This window comes from Phasianus colchicus, chromosome 24 (assembly GCF_987193195.1).
Source record: "Phasianus colchicus chromosome 24, bPhaCol1.hap1.1, whole genome shotgun sequence".
Classification (NCBI taxonomy): domain Eukaryota; kingdom Metazoa; phylum Chordata; class Aves; order Galliformes; family Phasianidae; genus Phasianus; species Phasianus colchicus.
Window position 1 is genome coordinate 4,348,013 of NC_143459.1, and position 17,237 is coordinate 4,365,249.

General features: G+C 45.9%; 1 long non-coding RNA gene across 1 annotated transcript in view; it reads left to right on the forward strand.

The window, feature by feature from the left end:
* Positions 1–6,978: 6,978 nt before the first annotated feature.
* LOC149915134 (uncharacterized) overlaps positions 6,979–17,237 on the forward strand; it is a 35,824-nt gene continuing 25,565 nt past the window's right edge. The window contains exon 1 of the long non-coding RNA XR_016459716.1: positions 6,979–7,203. This is a non-coding gene — a long non-coding RNA (uncharacterized LOC149915134). The remainder of the gene's footprint in view (positions 7,204–17,237) is intronic.

The window sequence follows — 17,237 nt, forward strand, 5'->3', positions numbered from 1 at the left end:
AAGCAGAGCACTAAAAGGACATCAAAGCTTGGAAATCCTTTGTTTGGGGAATACTTCCACAGTTCCTTCGGAAAAGCCAAAGCTAAAAAGCTGGCAGGGCTCTGTAAGTGTCCCAGGGCACTGCCCTTTCCAAAATGGGAACTGGCAGATAGGTGAGGAAGAGAAAACTCCCCTGTGCAGCAAGCTGTGCGGTGCAGTGGAGCTGCCCCTCTGTTTTCCTCTGTTGAATAGCACAACAAATACGCTGGCTGACCTTGTTAGCGCACAGGCTGGGGTACCCCGAGGCTGTGCCACAGCGTACACTTTTCTTGTCTTTTTAATTGAACTGCCAATTATATATTTTAGTGAAAGAACTGGAGGTAAACAACCCGCAAATCTGGTGGAGGAAAACGGTCAGCAAAGCCACATTTGCTGAAGCGCGCATTACCTCGCCCTTTGTTATCTCCCTCTGGTGTGCACAGGCCTTTCTGTGGGTTTTCTGTACCTGCTGCAGCTGTGGGAATTCCCTCATCCTAATCCTGCCTTCAATTTGTTCCTCTCATCAGTCCAGGCCTTCTAATGCACCTCTTTAGTTGCTCTCTAAGGAATAATTGCAGAGTGCCTCTGCTCTGCGCTCTGCCCTGCTCTGCAGCCAGAGGAAAAGGGCTGTAGGGTTTGACCTGAGCTGGAAGAAAGAGCAAGAATTTGGGATTCTGACCAAGCTCTGTGGGAAAAAATCCACCCAAGCCCTCTGCTCTGAGCTGAGCTGACCAAGTAAACCAAGATGCATTTATCACCTTCTCTTTAAGGTAGGGATTTGGTCATGCTCTTCAATATTTCTCTCCTGACAAATGTCCTCTGAAAAATTTATGGCATCAACAATCCTAATATCTATTTCTCCGTAGCTTTCAGTAGTCACAGGAAGGCAGAACTTATACCTCACAGAAAGAATGAGCACTGAACGCTGTTGAATTACTGTTGTGTTGAAATGAAGGCAGCTTGACTGAACTGTCTCAGCAGCCGAGAGAGCAGGACGATTCCAAATGAAAGGGTCTTGGTTTCACTAATTGGTATGAAGCGTTCCTTTGACCCTAATTAGCTGTTTGTAATTTCCTTTTTTTTTTTTTTTTTTTTTTCCTGTGTGTGTATTAGAAACAAATTTGCATATCTGTAAGGGAGGAATGTGCCATTTAGAGCACCGTGCCAGGGAGCAGCAGTGTGGTCGGGGTGGTTGGTTGGCACTGGGGCCATCTGGATGGGTGCCATCCAGACAGCTGATGACAGCCCTGAGCCAGCACAGCGTCTGACCAGGCTGGAGCTCCAAAGACACCAAGGTCATCAAGACAGCACTAAGAATTAATTACAGCTTAGGCTTTCAGAAGATCCATCTTCACCTAACTGTTTTGATAATGTCTCTGTCCTGGCATGTAACTGCTGATCCACACTTCAGGGAATGGCTCTCCTAGAAGGAAATTCATCCTCTGGTGGTGACTTACCACACCACAATATTCTGTTGTCAGAACAGTGCTGCTGACAGCTCGTTTTGGGTGAGGGCATCTCTTCTGGGATGAATGCTTCCATTTTTTGCAGAAAGAAGGTGCAGGTCTTTCCCTGTCTGCAAAAATTGCCCCAGAGATAGCACTTTCAGAAGCCGTTTTCTGGACTGTGCTGAGGCAGAAGCAACCAGGAAAAAGCTCAGCTCCTCATCACTCACTCCTGCTGTCTGCCATCTATCCAGCTCTTCCAGGGAGCTCTTGGTCCCTGGGCCACAAGCATGCTGTGCTTCAGTTCAACACATGCAAACCTTCCAGCTTAACCACGCACGCTGCCCAGCTTTCATTTCAGAATGGACCAGCTGAGTGTTTGCACACGGGCTGTAACATTTGGCACAGCTCTTACTTGGGTAGCAAGGAAGAAAGAGAAAGGGCAACAAAGTCTGCCTGGTACAGATTGCTTCAATCATGAATATTCATCGCCAAAATGAGGAGACTGGAGTTTTCATCGCAGCTCCACCCACTCAACTGAAATAACTGTTACAGCCTTTGCCAATAAACCGCCAAGGGAAGTGAACAGAAGATGGAGCACCGCAGGTTTTGTGCCAAGCAGACACGAACAAGAGGTCTCCAGCAGCAGCAAAGAGACTCTGGGTTGTGTGATCTCATATCCTTCAGCAAACATTGAGCGTGGAGGGCACTGATGGCTGGGACTTCTATTCCCTTCGCTTGCTGCCATGTATCATCCTCCAGGGCACCACGTGGACCCTCCAGCATCACCCTTTCCTTCTGCCTTCTTTTGGATGGCTGCAGCAATCCCCTCCTGCCCGCTCTGCTTGGGTTCCATGTCACTTCTGTATCAAAACACCTCAGAATCCTTCGCTGCTGGTTTTAATTACAAGCATGTTAGCTGCTTCTCTCCATGTAATTACTAAAATGAATGGGGAAAGAAGAGATGAGAGGGTGTAAATGCTCTCCACACAGAAATGCAATTACGTCTGCGGGCATCTTTCCAACTGCTCCGTATGTTATGTAAAGTTTTGTGTATGTATGCGTGAGTTAATGAGGATATTTATGTTTTCCCTTCGTACCTTCACAATTTATTCATTTCAGGCATATTTTATAAGGTATTTGTGATTATTAGGTAGACAGATTGGTATCTTCTTTAGGCACAGTTGTATCTGCCTCAAAAACCAAAGAGAAGAGATTACACGATTATGTGCACTATCAGCTGCTATCTGATCTCACGTGCTGCTAATCTTTTGAACTCAGCCTGAGTGTGAAGAGCCTCTGAATGACCTGAGAGGTGTGACACTGGGGAAACACTCACACCTGTGCATCATTTCTCTGAGGATTTGTCCTCCCTGTGAAATCACATCAGGTTGCCCACACCTGAGATTCTCCTCTAGCATTGGCCTAGCTGGAATAAGAACAGAAGCATGTAGCAGCACTGTGCTTTGTCCTGAGATGGGTTGAGCTGTTCTGCAAACTCTACTCCTTTTGGGATATGTGATAGGGATCACAAGGAAAGCCTGGAATACAATGGTGAGTGAGTTGACCAAGCCTATATGTATGGGAGTAATGTTGCATAGTTCCTGGGATCTGGATGGCAGCTCTGTGGGACAGAAAGTAGATGTAACACCCATAGGGTGTCATAACATCACTAGAAGAACTGCTGGTTTGGTGGTGGATGTTTCTCAGCCTAAACACTATAAACACAAGTGAAGAAAAGTGCATGCACCAGATGCATCCTTCTAATCAGTTCTTAGAGAGCTGCCTGCTGTTGTTCTGTGCTTTTTGCCTTGGTTCAGGTTTCCTTGCAGTGGCAATGCTGAAATAAACACAAGATGCTATTAAATTCTGGAGACCGTCAACTCAGAAATCACTTCTATTGCTCAAGATAGAAAGTGAAATCCAACTTCTGTATAGCTGATAGGAAGTTTCTTTTTGCTATTCCACTCCTTGAGGAGGCTGTGAAATAGAAAATACCACTGGTTGTGCAGCCTGCCGCATGGGGGATGTTTTAGTGATACTGTGCTCATTAAAGTGGTCTAGAAGTTAAAATACAGTGTTATCCCTTGTGAAGAGTATGTGTTATGGAAATCAGATGGAAACTGGCTTCATTTAAGAGGTATGCTAAGATGGATGATAGCACATCAAAAATGGGCAAGGTGTGTTAAAGCAGATGGAAAGAGTTTCTACCTTAATGCAACTAAGATATTTTTGAACCTGCTATTTGTGCTGCTTCTGTTCTAAAAATCTTTGTTTCTTATTTCCAACCTAATTTTTGGGTTTTTTTTTTGCCATGATTCCTCAGGGGTATTGAGAGGAAGCTTTTATGCAAGGCAGTGGTTTCTGAGATTTGTGGGACAAGCCTGGGTAAAATTCAAATGCCTGTGTGATTTAATCCATTCGGAGCTGTTGCACTAAATCACAGTAGCTGTTGCTGACATCCAGCCCACAGAAACCTGGAAGCTGATGATATAAGTTTATCTGCGTATCTACAGGTGAGAACTCAGGCAGCCTTGAATTGCAGTGCAAAGCATTTGCCTCTCCTCTGAATATATTTGGGGAATGAGCAGGGTCTGCTTCTCTGAGAGCTCTGACAGAAGGCTTGCTGTGCTTTTTCCCCTTGAAATAAATTGTCCTCAAGGTCGTGCTGTATTCCAGAGTATCATACAGCAGGATCCTTCCCCCTTGTTCCCAGCAACCCAGGTTACACGGGAACACAGATCAGGGAGCATAAAGCATTCATACATTACTGGTGATAGCATCACGCTTACCAGTAGCTAAGTAAGGTCACTTTAGGTGCTGGATCTGTGCTCTCCCTTCTGCAGAAACCCTGAGCTGCTGGGCCATGGCTGAGCCCACAGTGGTGTGGGGAAGGAGGGAGGGCTGAGCTGTTTCTGTAGACCCCCATGAGATGCCTTTGGGGAGGCGAGTAGAAGCATCAACCTTTTGCCATTGTGGTGCCATGTTCATGTGTGCTGTTGCTTTATTTATGAACTTTGGGGTCTCAGCCATTCCTTTAAGCTGATGGAGCATGCTGTAGAACAAGAGCAGGACTGGAGGTGCCTAGGAATGCGAGGTGGGGTAGGAATTGTGAGAAATAGTACAGTGGAAAATAAGATCAGCTGAGGTATGTTCTAAGCGAAGAGAGAAAGGATAGCTTTCTTCATTCTTGTTTTTCCTCTTGAGAAAGCAATTTTGAAAGCTGTGGAAGTAAGGGGCACAGATCAGGGCCCTCAGCTTGGAACGTGCTGTCTGGAAATGGAATTATCTGTGGGTTATCTGTAAGTCACCAGGTACAGGTTCAGGAACTTGACTTGAAGCATTTACCTGCCACGTGGGATTACATGCAGGAAGCTTCTGACTGAAAGAAACAGGGTTCAACACTGAGGTTCTGCTCTGTTCCTGACTGTATTCCCTGTGGCAGCTGTACCAAAGCGCAGCATTGAGCTCCTGTTATCTGCCAGGACCTTGACACTCCTCCCAGAGCAGAGCATTGCGGCGGTGCTTCTCCTCCTTACATGCGTACTTCTCCTTAAATCCATTCTCCTAACTTTATTTTTGGATGAACTCCATAAATAAGAACCTCTATTATGATAAACTGAGTTCTTGCAGCAGCTCTAAATTGCAAATTAAAGTTGGAGCAGGAAGTTTGAAACGTTCCCATATTTCGTAAGGAAGCTGTAGTTGGCTCTGGCATTGCTGGGGAACTCCCTGCCATTCTGTGGGGCAGCAGGGGCCAGGGCAGGGCAGTTCCTGGTGGGGCAAACATTCCTGAGGCTGAGCTCAGGGTGCAGCCACCGTGCCCATGCAGTGGGCATTGCATCACGTCGAGGGAGGCTGGGGAAATGAAACTGGGGCTCAGGCTGGGAGAGTGTCCAAAACAACACTGAGCTCTTAGCTGTTGTCCTGTGCTCTACCACCTGTGTGCCTGGGAACAGCAGAGCTCGTGGAAAGGCTCCAGTAAATTGTAGGTGTGGAGTGAAATGCCTGGAGAGCACAGGGAGGGCAGGCGGTGCCAACCCTCGCCGCTGCCTTATTAAATTGAAGATGAAAGGATGAAAGGCCTCAACCCCTTTTCAGCCTCCCTGCAGACAGCCCTTAGATGAAACTTCTCGGAACCCTGCGAGCTGCTCTGCTTTGCTGAGGGGAGGGACACAATTTCACATTCCTGCAGCACAGTGCTAGAACTCAAACTGTGGCACGGAGTGGGAGTGGGGAACAGACAGGGAGTGATCTGAGCACAGCAGTGTGGGGCTCCCTTGGGTGCTAGGGGGAGCAGAGCCTGGCCTCTGCCTGGCCCCACTGTGCTGCCGGTGTCTGCTTCCATGTGCCCAAGCTCCCCCTCGTTGGGTTTCCTATGGAAAGCCAAATCGCTTTCTTAAGGATCTCTACTTTGCAGCTTCCCTAGAGATCTATGTGTTAGGAACGTTTTTGCTGTAATTCCCCCCTCAGACAAGCTCTGCTTTAAAGAGCCCACAATCCAAACAGACTTCCAAGGAAGAAAACTTCTTAAAAATATATATCTTTTTTTTCTCCCACTGTGATAGGAGCGTGTAGCAGAGCCACCTCTGTGCAGTGCATCTTTTGCAGTTGGTGGCATCATTCAGCCCTGCTCTGCTCGGTAACCAACACCATCTAACAGGGAAGGCAGCTGGTGTGCTTCTCCCAGGGAGCACAAGCAGATTCTCTGCTGTGTGTCAGCTGGGCAGAAAGTGGTGGTTTATCCTCCCCACGGTGGGAATGAGGTGAAGGGGGGGTTGGGGAACAACTGAACTGAGCTCACACACAGTTAGATGGAGGATTGTGTCATGGTTATGCTTTGCTTTCTCCACTCACTTCTACCCTGGCTTTGGTCTGTTGAAATTTGCTTGCTCCTCTTGCTGCGTGGAGATCTGATAGATATTTTTTATATTTTTTTAATTAAAAATGGAGTAAACTACATAGAAGAAGCCTCTGTCCTTCCCCCCCGCAATCCTGCTGTGCCTCCCAAACCTGAGCTCATTCCCGTCTGAGTGGCTGATGGGTATTTTTGCTCCCTGTGGTGCAAAATGCATTTTTTTCTCCTGCTCTATCTGACAACGTATTTGCATCTTGTGCTAAACAAGTGAAGCAAAGCCCTCTTTGAAGTGCAGAAAGCCAGTTTTTTTTCAAAGGGGAAGCACGGAGTGTGGCATGTTGGCAGTGCGCTTGGTTTGAATTTGTCTTGGAACGCTGAGATGTCCTTTGTGCATCTTCATAATTACATCATTAGCGCCTTTAAAGTCTATTCTACGATCTTTTAAATGTTCTGGGTAGAAATTCCAAGACAGGATTGTATCTGACCGAATGGCAGAGAAGCAGGCAAACCTCATGGGGCAATTCTGACCCGTGCAGCAGCACCCAGCCCTTAGGAAGGTAGGGCTGTCTGCTGCACTGTGCGCTCCTCCTGCGGGCTGTTACACAGACAGAAGGGGAACTCCCTTTAAACAGCCACTTCCTTAACCTTCTCTCAGGCCTTCTGAAGACTCATCTTTGATGCCTGAGAGTCCCTGCCAGCTGGCAGTGCTGGGCTGTTGCTGAGCAGAGTTCTGCTTGCTGCTTGCCTTCCACTTCCTCCTCCTCCCTCCCCTGCAGTCCGTCTCCTCCACCTGCTGCTGCTTGTTCTGATCTGGTTTGGGAGCACTTTGGGGCAGGGACCGTCTGATTTGCAGCGTGTCTGCGTGGCCCCCAGCACAACGAGGTAAAAGCTATTAATTCAAATCACCCTATTTTTAAATGCAGCCTTATGGGATCAATACAGCTGTGCTATTAATAACAGCCACAGTATGGTAACTTGGTACTGTGCATCAGCTTAGAGCAGCCCTGCAGCCTGTGTGAGGAAGGGTAATTTCCTCAGAACTAGAACCAGAGCTGGATTTGAGTTCTCCATGAAAGCTTTGCTGTGCCTTGGATTCCTGTTCTCACCTGCTGCAGGCTGGTGAAATAATTCCATCATAAGAGCTCTAGAAATGATAGGGATGCCTTCTCCTCAACTCCCTGCAAGGTGGCATCACAACTTAATTTTTTTTCTCATTTTCTCTGCTGAAATTGTGATTCATCTTTATCACTTTTGTGTTGACCAGCTTTAAGTAAACAGTAAGACTGTTAACAAGCATGCAGCTATTCCAATGTGCAAGATCAGGATGTCCCGCTCAGGTGATGTCCTTCCAGCACCTGCTGAGCTGAATCCCACCTTGGATTTGGTGTGCAGGCAGGGTGGCTGTTTTCCTCATGGGGACAGAGGGTCCTGCAGGCTGTGCTGTCACCTGCCAACAGAGGCTGTGAGAGGTGCTGGGCTGCCGAGAGCATCCCACAGCATCTGAGTGCTTTTGGGCAGCCTGTCACTGCCGCTGGTGCAGCACAGCCTGACACGGTATCATCCTAGGGTTGTTTCTTGCAGACTGCCAAAGGCTGTTTCAGTGTGCTGTTGTATCTGTCATTAAACATATGTACCCCAAGACAATACTGCAAAATGACATCTCTGAGCAGTGAATTCTAGGATGGATCAGACAAACATAGGAACACGGGTGTCTGCTCTTGCTCAGCAGTACTGCTCCATAGTGCTTCTGTCCAGCTGACTGCCATGAGTTTTCTGGAGGATTCTCTTTCATACGGCTCTGAATACTGCCCAGCAGCCAAAACTGTCAGGATCTCAGTGTGGTCCTGTGAGTACATACTGTGTGGGAATGGGAGATGCATCTCTTCTGCAGAGGCATGCCATGCAACCTCTGTAGCGTGCCTGCTGCCTGGTGATGAGTTCTCATAGTGATGCTGGACCCCAGGCCTGGTTGGATGATGTGCTCCCAGACTGCCATACCCAAACCAGGAGAGAACAGTGGATGTAGGCATACAGCTGCCTTCCTGTGCCTCCTGTGTGAGCTGCTTGCTCCAAGGGAAGGCGTTAGTCCTCTGCTTTGCCCCTGGAGAATCAGGTCCCATGGAGCTCCAGCAAGGTATGTCTGAGCTCCAGCAAGGTATGTCTGAGCTCTTGAGCTGTGCTGGAGGCACTGTGGGAGGCTGGGACACCCAAACCTGCACCATGCTGCACCCCAAGGCATGGTTTGGGAAGCCCACAGAGTGTCGTGCCTGCCTCTGACTTCTGCTGAGAGACTTTCATGTCGAAAGGTTCCTCCCATCCCATCTGCCCTAACTGTGCTCATCACAAGGAAGCAGAAGCACGTGCTTGGTTTGATGTTCTTGCAAGCACAATCTGATTACCTGCCTCCCAGGAACTGTCTGGGACCCGTTTTCCTGCCATGACCTCTCTTCTGGAGCTATGCTGGCTCTGCATGGCTTTGACACCCAACCTGAAGAGTTGGGGCACTCCAAAGAGTGGCACAGATTGCTGTCAGTATGCCCAGGCTGCTGCTGTTCTGCAGCCAGGCTAATTTACAAGGGAAAAAGCCCTGAAAGTGAAGGGGAAGTCCCTTATGGTCCTGATCTCAGGGATGATGAGAGTGGCTTTGCCTGGGCTAGTCTGACTGCTTCATCTGTCCTTCTGCGGTGCTTTCAGTTGAACTGGGAGTATCTTGTTAAACAGTTTGGCAGCTGACCGCTCACAGATTCAGTGGCTGCTCATCCTCTGGGTGTTGCTGCCCCTCTGACTGTGACCATCCAGGGCAGCAGCACAGCCCTCACACCTGTGTGGTTGCAGCTGGTGGTTCCACGTAGCTGTGCACTCCAGGTGTAGCTCACCTTGTACAGCACGTTTATGACTCAAAGTGGCCTTTCTTATTTATCAGGCTATTTTTGAATTGCTCGGTGGCAATGCATGCATTTCTTCCACTTGGGTGACTCTGCTTTCTCCAAACATCTACAAGGGAATGAGAAGGGGAGTCGTGGTTCAGTGTCTACTGAAAGTGGCAAATTGGAATTGTATTCTCCAAATAAGTGTTTGGAGCAGTGTTCTTGAATGCTGGTATGGAAACAAAACTATTTGAGTCACTTTTGCAGAAGGTGATGAAGCTGTAATAGAACCTGAACTTTGCTGTCGTTTAATTTGTTGGTGCTTCACTATTCACCATCGCAGATGATGTAAATGGTGTCTGCCTGGCCAGGGGATGCTCCCCCCTTTCCCGATCTCTCATATGTATTAGGAGAATGCCAAACAGTATGGAAGAGTCTGTCTGCTTTGGGACCAACAATCGAGGAACAGCATGCGTATCTGGCAAACTGTGGTGGTGGTTTTGTGATGCTGAAGTGCCCAATCTGACACTGAACCAGGAATTAAGACCCGGAATTAAACAGAAACCCTAGAAGCTCTTACACCAAGTTTCCACTTTGCTCTGTTCTTGGTTACAAAGCAAATCCCTTTCTCTCTGACCTCCCCTGTTCTGCCATTCTGTGCATCATCGCTCTTTTGAAGGCGAATCCTTTCCTCCATGGCGTGAGCAGAGAACAACTTGGTGGTTTTCCCCATGAGCAGAACTGCTCCTGCTGCCTTCCCTTTCTTTTTTGGAAAAACAAATGATGTTTCTTCAGACTTAAAGGTAGCACTTAGGCTTCCCATCCCTCCTACCCCCTGGCCCGGGCTTTGTAAATGTAAGTGCAGATTATGAATGCATGTGCGGTGTCTGATATTTCTAGGAAGAATACTTTATAACTGAAATCTCTCTTCTCCTGGGGATGAAAGCAAAACAAATTTAAGGATTAAATCACACAGAGGTATAATCCCCAAGGGAAACTTACTTTAGTTATTATGATTATATTACGATGTACGCCTCGGTACAGCAGAAGCTGTGTGAATACCATTTCAGTGGGGAATAATTTTTAGTCTTACAGCCTATAGTACATTATAATGCATTTCTGGGAGCCTGATGAATAATAACTGCAATCCTCAGATTTCTTTGGTTACTTTGGTATTCCCCACCTTCCTTTTTAAAAGAGAAAGGAGGAGAGCAAGATGTTCTTAAAACAAAAAGTTGTGCTAACTTAGAGAAGTTTTAAGCAAGCGTTAATTACAAATCTCTGGATATACTTCATGGTACGAAATGTTTGTGTAGTTTGTGAACAAGTAACAGTGTAAGACTGCATGGAGTCTGTGTTCTGTTTAAGACCTGAGTGATCAAATGAGGCAAGTTTTTGTGTGTTTCTGGAAGTGGGGAATGAGGTTCCCCTGCATGTTGTAGTTGCACAGTCTTGTTCCCATTATCTCCCTTGGGGCAGCAGATGAGCCCCCAGAGCCCACTCTGCACCTGGTGCTGGGGTACAATGATGTGCTCGGGGCTTGGCTCTTTGTGCTTTCACCCCTCTGTAATGTGAGAGGGAAATCTGTCAGAAAACTGAAGCTCTGGGATTTTGGAGGACACCTTTCGGCAGATGCAGCTGAAGCCAGTCCTGGTGGTGGAACAAATATGAAATACATGAGAGTAGTTAAAAGGAAGACAAAAGGATGAGGTCCCAGTGTAGCTGACAAGTCTAAGATACAGCTGACAAGGCTCTTTAAAAATGCTGTACCAAGGAACACACACATCTCCATATCAGTGGCCAATGAGCTGCTCTAGAAAGCTGCCGGTTGGCTGAGCATCAGCATTTTCCATACACAGCCAGTCCTTATCCTGCCCTGTGAACATCATATTTCACTCTGTGTGTACCAGACACCATGGTGTTTACAGATGATCAAGTTAAGTACAGACAAACTAAGTGACTTGACCAAGGTCACACAAAGAGTCTGTCAGAGCAGGAACTTGAGCACAGGTCTCCAAAGCCCCAAGCTGGTGTCCTTACCATTAGATCATCCTTCCTGTGAAGACTGAAAATCCATATTGGTTGCATCGTTGCACTGTATACCGCTTCAGAACAGCTGCCCCTAGAATACTGTGCTCCTTGCAGAGCACTTCATTACCAGGAAGATATTGATTGACACGTTGGAGGGAGTTCAGAGAAGAGCAACAAAAATAATTAGGGAGTGGAGAGATTGACTTGAGAGATTGATTTATGAGGGAAGATTAAGTGAGATAAATATGTATAGCTTGGCTTACCTGCAGCTGAGGATGGTACATGGTAAGTCTGCAAATATTTAAGGGGTGTAAACAATCAGGAGGAAGAATTACCACTGCTGGTGCAGCCTGTTGGGAGTTTGGTGAGGCCACGTGCAGTGGTTGTACAGCAGAGCCCTTTCACAGCATGGCTGGGCCACAGGTCCTGCCCCTTTATGTAGGGGGAAGAACGGCTTTTGGAGCTGTGAGGTTGGTGTGGAAGGGGAAGCTCCACTGGGGACATGGCTGGAACATGCAGTCCATGTCACGGGATGCTGAGCTCTCTCCTACAGGTGATGGAGCACGATTCCCAGCCTGGAGCAGCAGGATCCGAAGTCACAAACCTGTGCGGAATGAGTGATGTGCTGTAAAGGAAACAGAAGAACTGGGGTTAATATCCCTTACATCAGTAAATGTCAGTTGCCATGGTAACTACAGTGCTTGATTATTATGGAATAGTGGACCAAGAAGCCAGGTACAGCTTATGGAAATTCTTAGTAAACCTGAGTTGGGCGATCCCAGCTTTGATCTACCATGAAAACGAGTAGGAAACAAGCTAGCTCAAATCCCAAAGCAACTTCCAGAATTGCCTTTTCTAAGGGAAAGTGGGACTCAGCAGCAAGCTCTCCATGATGCTGTAACTTTTGTGGTTGCTGATGGCATTCAGCAACTGATGTCAAATAGCTGTGGCCCAGAGCTCGCAGGGTGTCACAGCTTGGCCAAGGCTCCATCCACTGTATGTGTTTCTTAAGTGCTTTCAAAGAGTTTGTTTTTGACTTTTAGGTGTCTTTTTTCTGTAGCCTTCTCTTAAGGCTGTGTGTGTGCTAAATTCCCAGGGAGGTGATGGAGTCACCATCCCTAGAAGTGATCAAGTAATGTTCAGATGTTGTACTGAGGGACGTGGTTCAGTGGGAAATACTGACGGTGGATGGATGGTTGGACTTGGATGATCTAGGAGGTCTTTTCCAACCTTGGTGATTCCACGGTTCTAAAATCTGATCGAACTGAAAAGGACCCTTTTATGCATATTGAAATCCTCACTGAGATGGCGTCAGTCCAGACTTAGAGGGCTTGCAGTTTGGACACAGCTCTTTGGTGTATCTAGAGGAGCTGAGAGACTTGAGGTTGCTCAGCCAACCTGTCCATGAAATCACAAAATGCCACCGAAGCCCCTTGGAAATGCTCTGTTTCAACAGGAGCTCCATCTCTTGGATGAAGGAGCTCTTGGTGTGTCCATACCCTATGTATTTTTTGTTAGGAGGAAATGTTTTTTTTTTTTTCCCCTGACAAAAAATTTTAAATTTTACCCCTTAGTGGAGGGGAGAAGTAGGCACCGATTGCAGTCGGCGTGCAGATTGCCCTGTGCTAGTTCATTGGAACTGCCCTCAATTTCTGCACCTCGCTGATCTGTAACCACGTGGGACTGTGAATGTACACATCTCTGTGCACAGAATGTGGTGGGTGAGTTCTTCCAGTGCTTGCCTGCCTTGCCTCATCCCCCTGTGCCCATGGAGCTGCCCCTGCTCCAACTCCTGCCTTGCGCATTCCCATCTCTTTTTCTTTTTCCATTGCAAGCTCAGTTTGTAGTTATACAGTCAGGTCTCCACAGAGTAATTTACTGGCAGAATCTCTCCCAGAATCCAGCTTGAAACCAAGCTGTAAAAACAGCTGAGAGTGTAAATAATTCATGCAGACAATATGACTTTTTTATGTAAATTCGGTGCATTAACCCTCTATTATAATGATGGACGACAGATATGGGCGACGTTGCCTTGGTAAGAGCTAATGGATGGCCACCATAAATTCACTGCACATTTTATTGTGTTGCTGGAAATTGTGCCTTCAGGCAATGCTGTTTACTTTTATGTAAAACTCAGGGTTCCCTAAATATTACAAATATTTTACATCAGACTCCTCAGCATTTGGGCACAGCACACAAATCAAGCTTTCTTCATCTGAGTTGTAATTAAAGGTTTGTTATTTTTTTCAGGGACAATTATCTAAAACTATAAAGAGAAATATTTTTTCCCTTTAGATGTTCAGTCATTGACTTATTAGCAAAGCCTTTGAAGAAAGATATTAAATAACTGCAGCGTATAACTTTGCATTAGGCTGTGTGTCGTATGCATAGCAAATTTGGAAATAGTTCCTTGTTACTAGTTTTTATTTTTTACCATTCCTCGTGCTTAGTTACACATAAAATATTCTTTCTCCCCCCCTTGCATATGCTTCTCTTTATAATTCATTTCTGTTTTATCAGGGTAAATCTCTGAACCGTGTCCTTGAGGAATTCAGTCTCAGTAAACACGGAAACTTTTGTTCATTTCAGGGAATTCTAAAGATTGATATTCTTTTTTGTTACTTTTTGGTTTCGTGACTGTTTTGCATGGACCTTCAATGAGCAAATTGGGGATGATACACATGATTTGCTGAACGCAAATGAGTTTCATATGTTTAAAAGCTTATACTTAAAAACTACAGGGAAAAAAAATAAGTCATTATCGCAACTATGCAATTAATTCGCCTTAATCAAACATTCAGTTTAATCTCATTGTACACCGCAGCTTTGGGAAAAGAAAACAAGGTGAAAAAGCAGTCGTTTGTAGCAAAGGATCCTACTGCTTTCAACAGAAGGAATGGAATCCCATTTGTAACAAAGGCAGGTGATGCTGGGAGCAATGGCACGACTGTCCCAGTGGTTGCTTGGAGGACCCAATGATCAGAAGGGCCTCTGGAATGGGGAATGGTGTAGGTTAGTTGTGCCAAGGCATTCCTCTCCATCTCCTTTCAGAGGAGGGCACCTCTTGTTTTTGGCAGACCTTATTTTGATATCTGGATGGAGAAAAGGCTGCACAAGGTTGAATAGGAGTGGTTTCAGTGCAGCAAGCTTCAGGAGAAGACCCTACTTACCCTACTTTTGTGGGAACTAAACAGAAATAGCATTGCAGGAGGTTCTTTGTTTTGGTTTTTAGAAAGCACTGAATAAGAGGAATGCGGCAGCTACCAAAAAAAAAAATGCTAACAAAATCAGTCTTGTGAATCACACGGTGTATTAAGTGAAGGCTAACGGTTTAATTGCACATAACCTATTAATAATTGGGTTTATTTTGTTTCCTGGCTACGCGTGCTGTTTTCAGCTCTATTAAGAATGTCTCAAGGTAAAAGTGTATCAGCTTATAACCAAGGGCATTGACTCATTTATTTATTTTTTTTCAGTCTTTAGTATTGACTGGGATTCCTAAATTTGGACTTTCAGATTTTGCACCTTATTCTTCTGACGTGTTTTACTGCCCTGAAGCCACTTTGCAAAATTCATAGCGGCTTTCACATGCTCTGCTGCTTCTTGGGACCAATTCAATCTTGAACAATAGATGTGTGTGCAGTAGAGCCAGGAAATGTTACGCTGGAGATCCTGGGCTTATTCCCCAATAACATTTTGATTTGTAAAGTATTCCACTACACAAAACACACACAGGAGACAACATTAAAAAACATTAGAGCCCTTAGCTTGCAAGACAGAAAGGTGGCTTACAGTACAGGTGGGCAGCATGGCCTGAGATATAGGCAGGACACACAAATAATCAGAGGAAACACTACAGAAAGAGTTTTGGATGTTTTACATTCTTCAGCCATTTAACAGATCTCTCCTGGGATAGTGTTTTGCCTTTAAAAAATAATAATAATAATTCAGTGGTATCCAGATATGTGCTTCTTTCCTATTGTTTAAGATAATTGGGGTTTGTGGCTTGGAAAGGAGCGTTTCCCAGCCCTGTGCCCACATGGGGTTACTCAGAGCAGAGCTCTGATGAGGGTCAGCTGGCAGCTTTGTCTTTTCCCCACCTCCCCCCCAACAGTTTGATGCGTTGGAAGGAGGAATTATGTATAACCCCAGAGGTGTATGTGTTGGGTGGGATATCTCTGGATCTGTGGGTCAGCACTGTGCTCTGGTCAATGAGAAGCAGAGCTACAAGGCATCGTTCTGCCCGACTACTTGATTCAGAGGTCAAGTGTTCTGAACTCTTGAATATTAATGTATATGTCTGTCACCTGTCCTGGACAATTTTATGTAATTTGTGGCAAGCTTTAGAAGGCTTTGGCTGCACTGAGGGAAAGAGCACTTTGCTCCCAGTGCCGCTGCCCCAGCTGTGTGCGTGCATCTCAGAGGTGATAAAAGGAGAGGGAGATGTGCTTTCAGGTGGAAAGAGGGCTTGAAAGCAGTCGGGCTGCCTTGTGGGGTCATGAGGGAATGCTTCTCAGAGATGAAGACATCGCTGGGTCAGGCCAAATGCACTCCACAATTACAGATTCCTGAGAAGGGCAGGTGGGACTCACCTACGGAAATTCAAGAGCCTTTCTTAATAACTTGCTCCAAACTCACTGTATTCTTGTTGTTTGTTTTTTTTTTCACTGGATTTCTTAAGAGGCTTTTTCGTATCGACCTGCTACATCACCTTCAGACCATCCATCTTCCTCCTCCTCGATCTGCTTGCACGGATTTCCAGATTTTGCTGCCAGTTTTGAAACTCCTCAGCGATTCTCAGTTTTTCCCTGTCAGAAAAGAGTACAAAACCCAACTCGCCCTTTGCCCAAAGTACAGTCATCCAGAGATAGAGCCTAGATGGCTTTTCCAGCCACCAGTTCTGCCTGTGCTCTATCTTTGCTTTCCTTCCATGAATGTAATGGGGTCAGAAGGACTGGGCACCTCTTGGAAAGCCCCCAAGGTACTGAGGGAGCAAAGTGAGCACTGGGTGAGGTTTAGCTTTGGTAAGATAAGGGCCATGCTATCACCTAGGACAGCAGACTCCTTTCTAATCTCTAAATGCAGCGTTGTCAATACAGAGCAAAGGTTTCTGCTCACCCTCTTCTTCTCTATTTAATACATTTAAGTACTGCACTCTACATATGAAGAATAGTGATGTTATCAGAAAGCATTCAAAAACATATGTTTTAATGAAATGTGTTGACAACTGCTGAAGTAAAGTTTTTGTTAAGTCTCAAGAGTTTAGCCATGACAAGCAGTATTAATGAATTGAATTAATTAAAAAGCATTTCAAGATGAAACGGGGCCTGTTCTATGTAAAATGCTCTATACATTAGACAAGCATTATGGAAATCACTGCTTTGTACTGCACTGTAATGCAGCCATTTATAAAAGCTTCTCAAGATCCATGGATAGCAGTAATTTGGGCTTAGCGTGTCTTTGAAATTCATTGAATACAGCATGTGCTATTTAAAAGCATGAAATCTGGATAGTTCCACTGCCATCAAAGTTCGTATGGCTTGGAGAGAGGGAGCTCAGCACTGCTGGAATGAGCGATGATGCACGCAGGGAGGGGGAAACCAAAGAGCAGAATGGTGAAGCCATGGTGTTACAGAGCAGGCTCTCAGATTAGCAGCAAGCCAGGTCCCAAACTGCCCCGAAATATGGGTGATCTCAGAGTCATTTCTTTCATTCTTGCTGCTCGTCTGCCCCAAGATCCCCTCATTTATGTACCATGCTTGGTCTCCAGCTCTTCTGCTTTTTAGATTGCTTTTTTTTTTTTTTGTCCTGAGTAATACCATCAACTGTGACCAGTGGCATTACAGAAAGATAGATGTGTATTCCTTGTATTCCATATACAATAACAGAGCAGATGTGTGGGTGTGCACACAGGGGGCCCTTCTCTTAGTTTATGGCACAGTTAACCTGAGCTGGGCCATAGGGCTAAGAAGCCACTCAAGGATAGCACAGTCCTACAGCTGCATCAGTTCTGCTTTG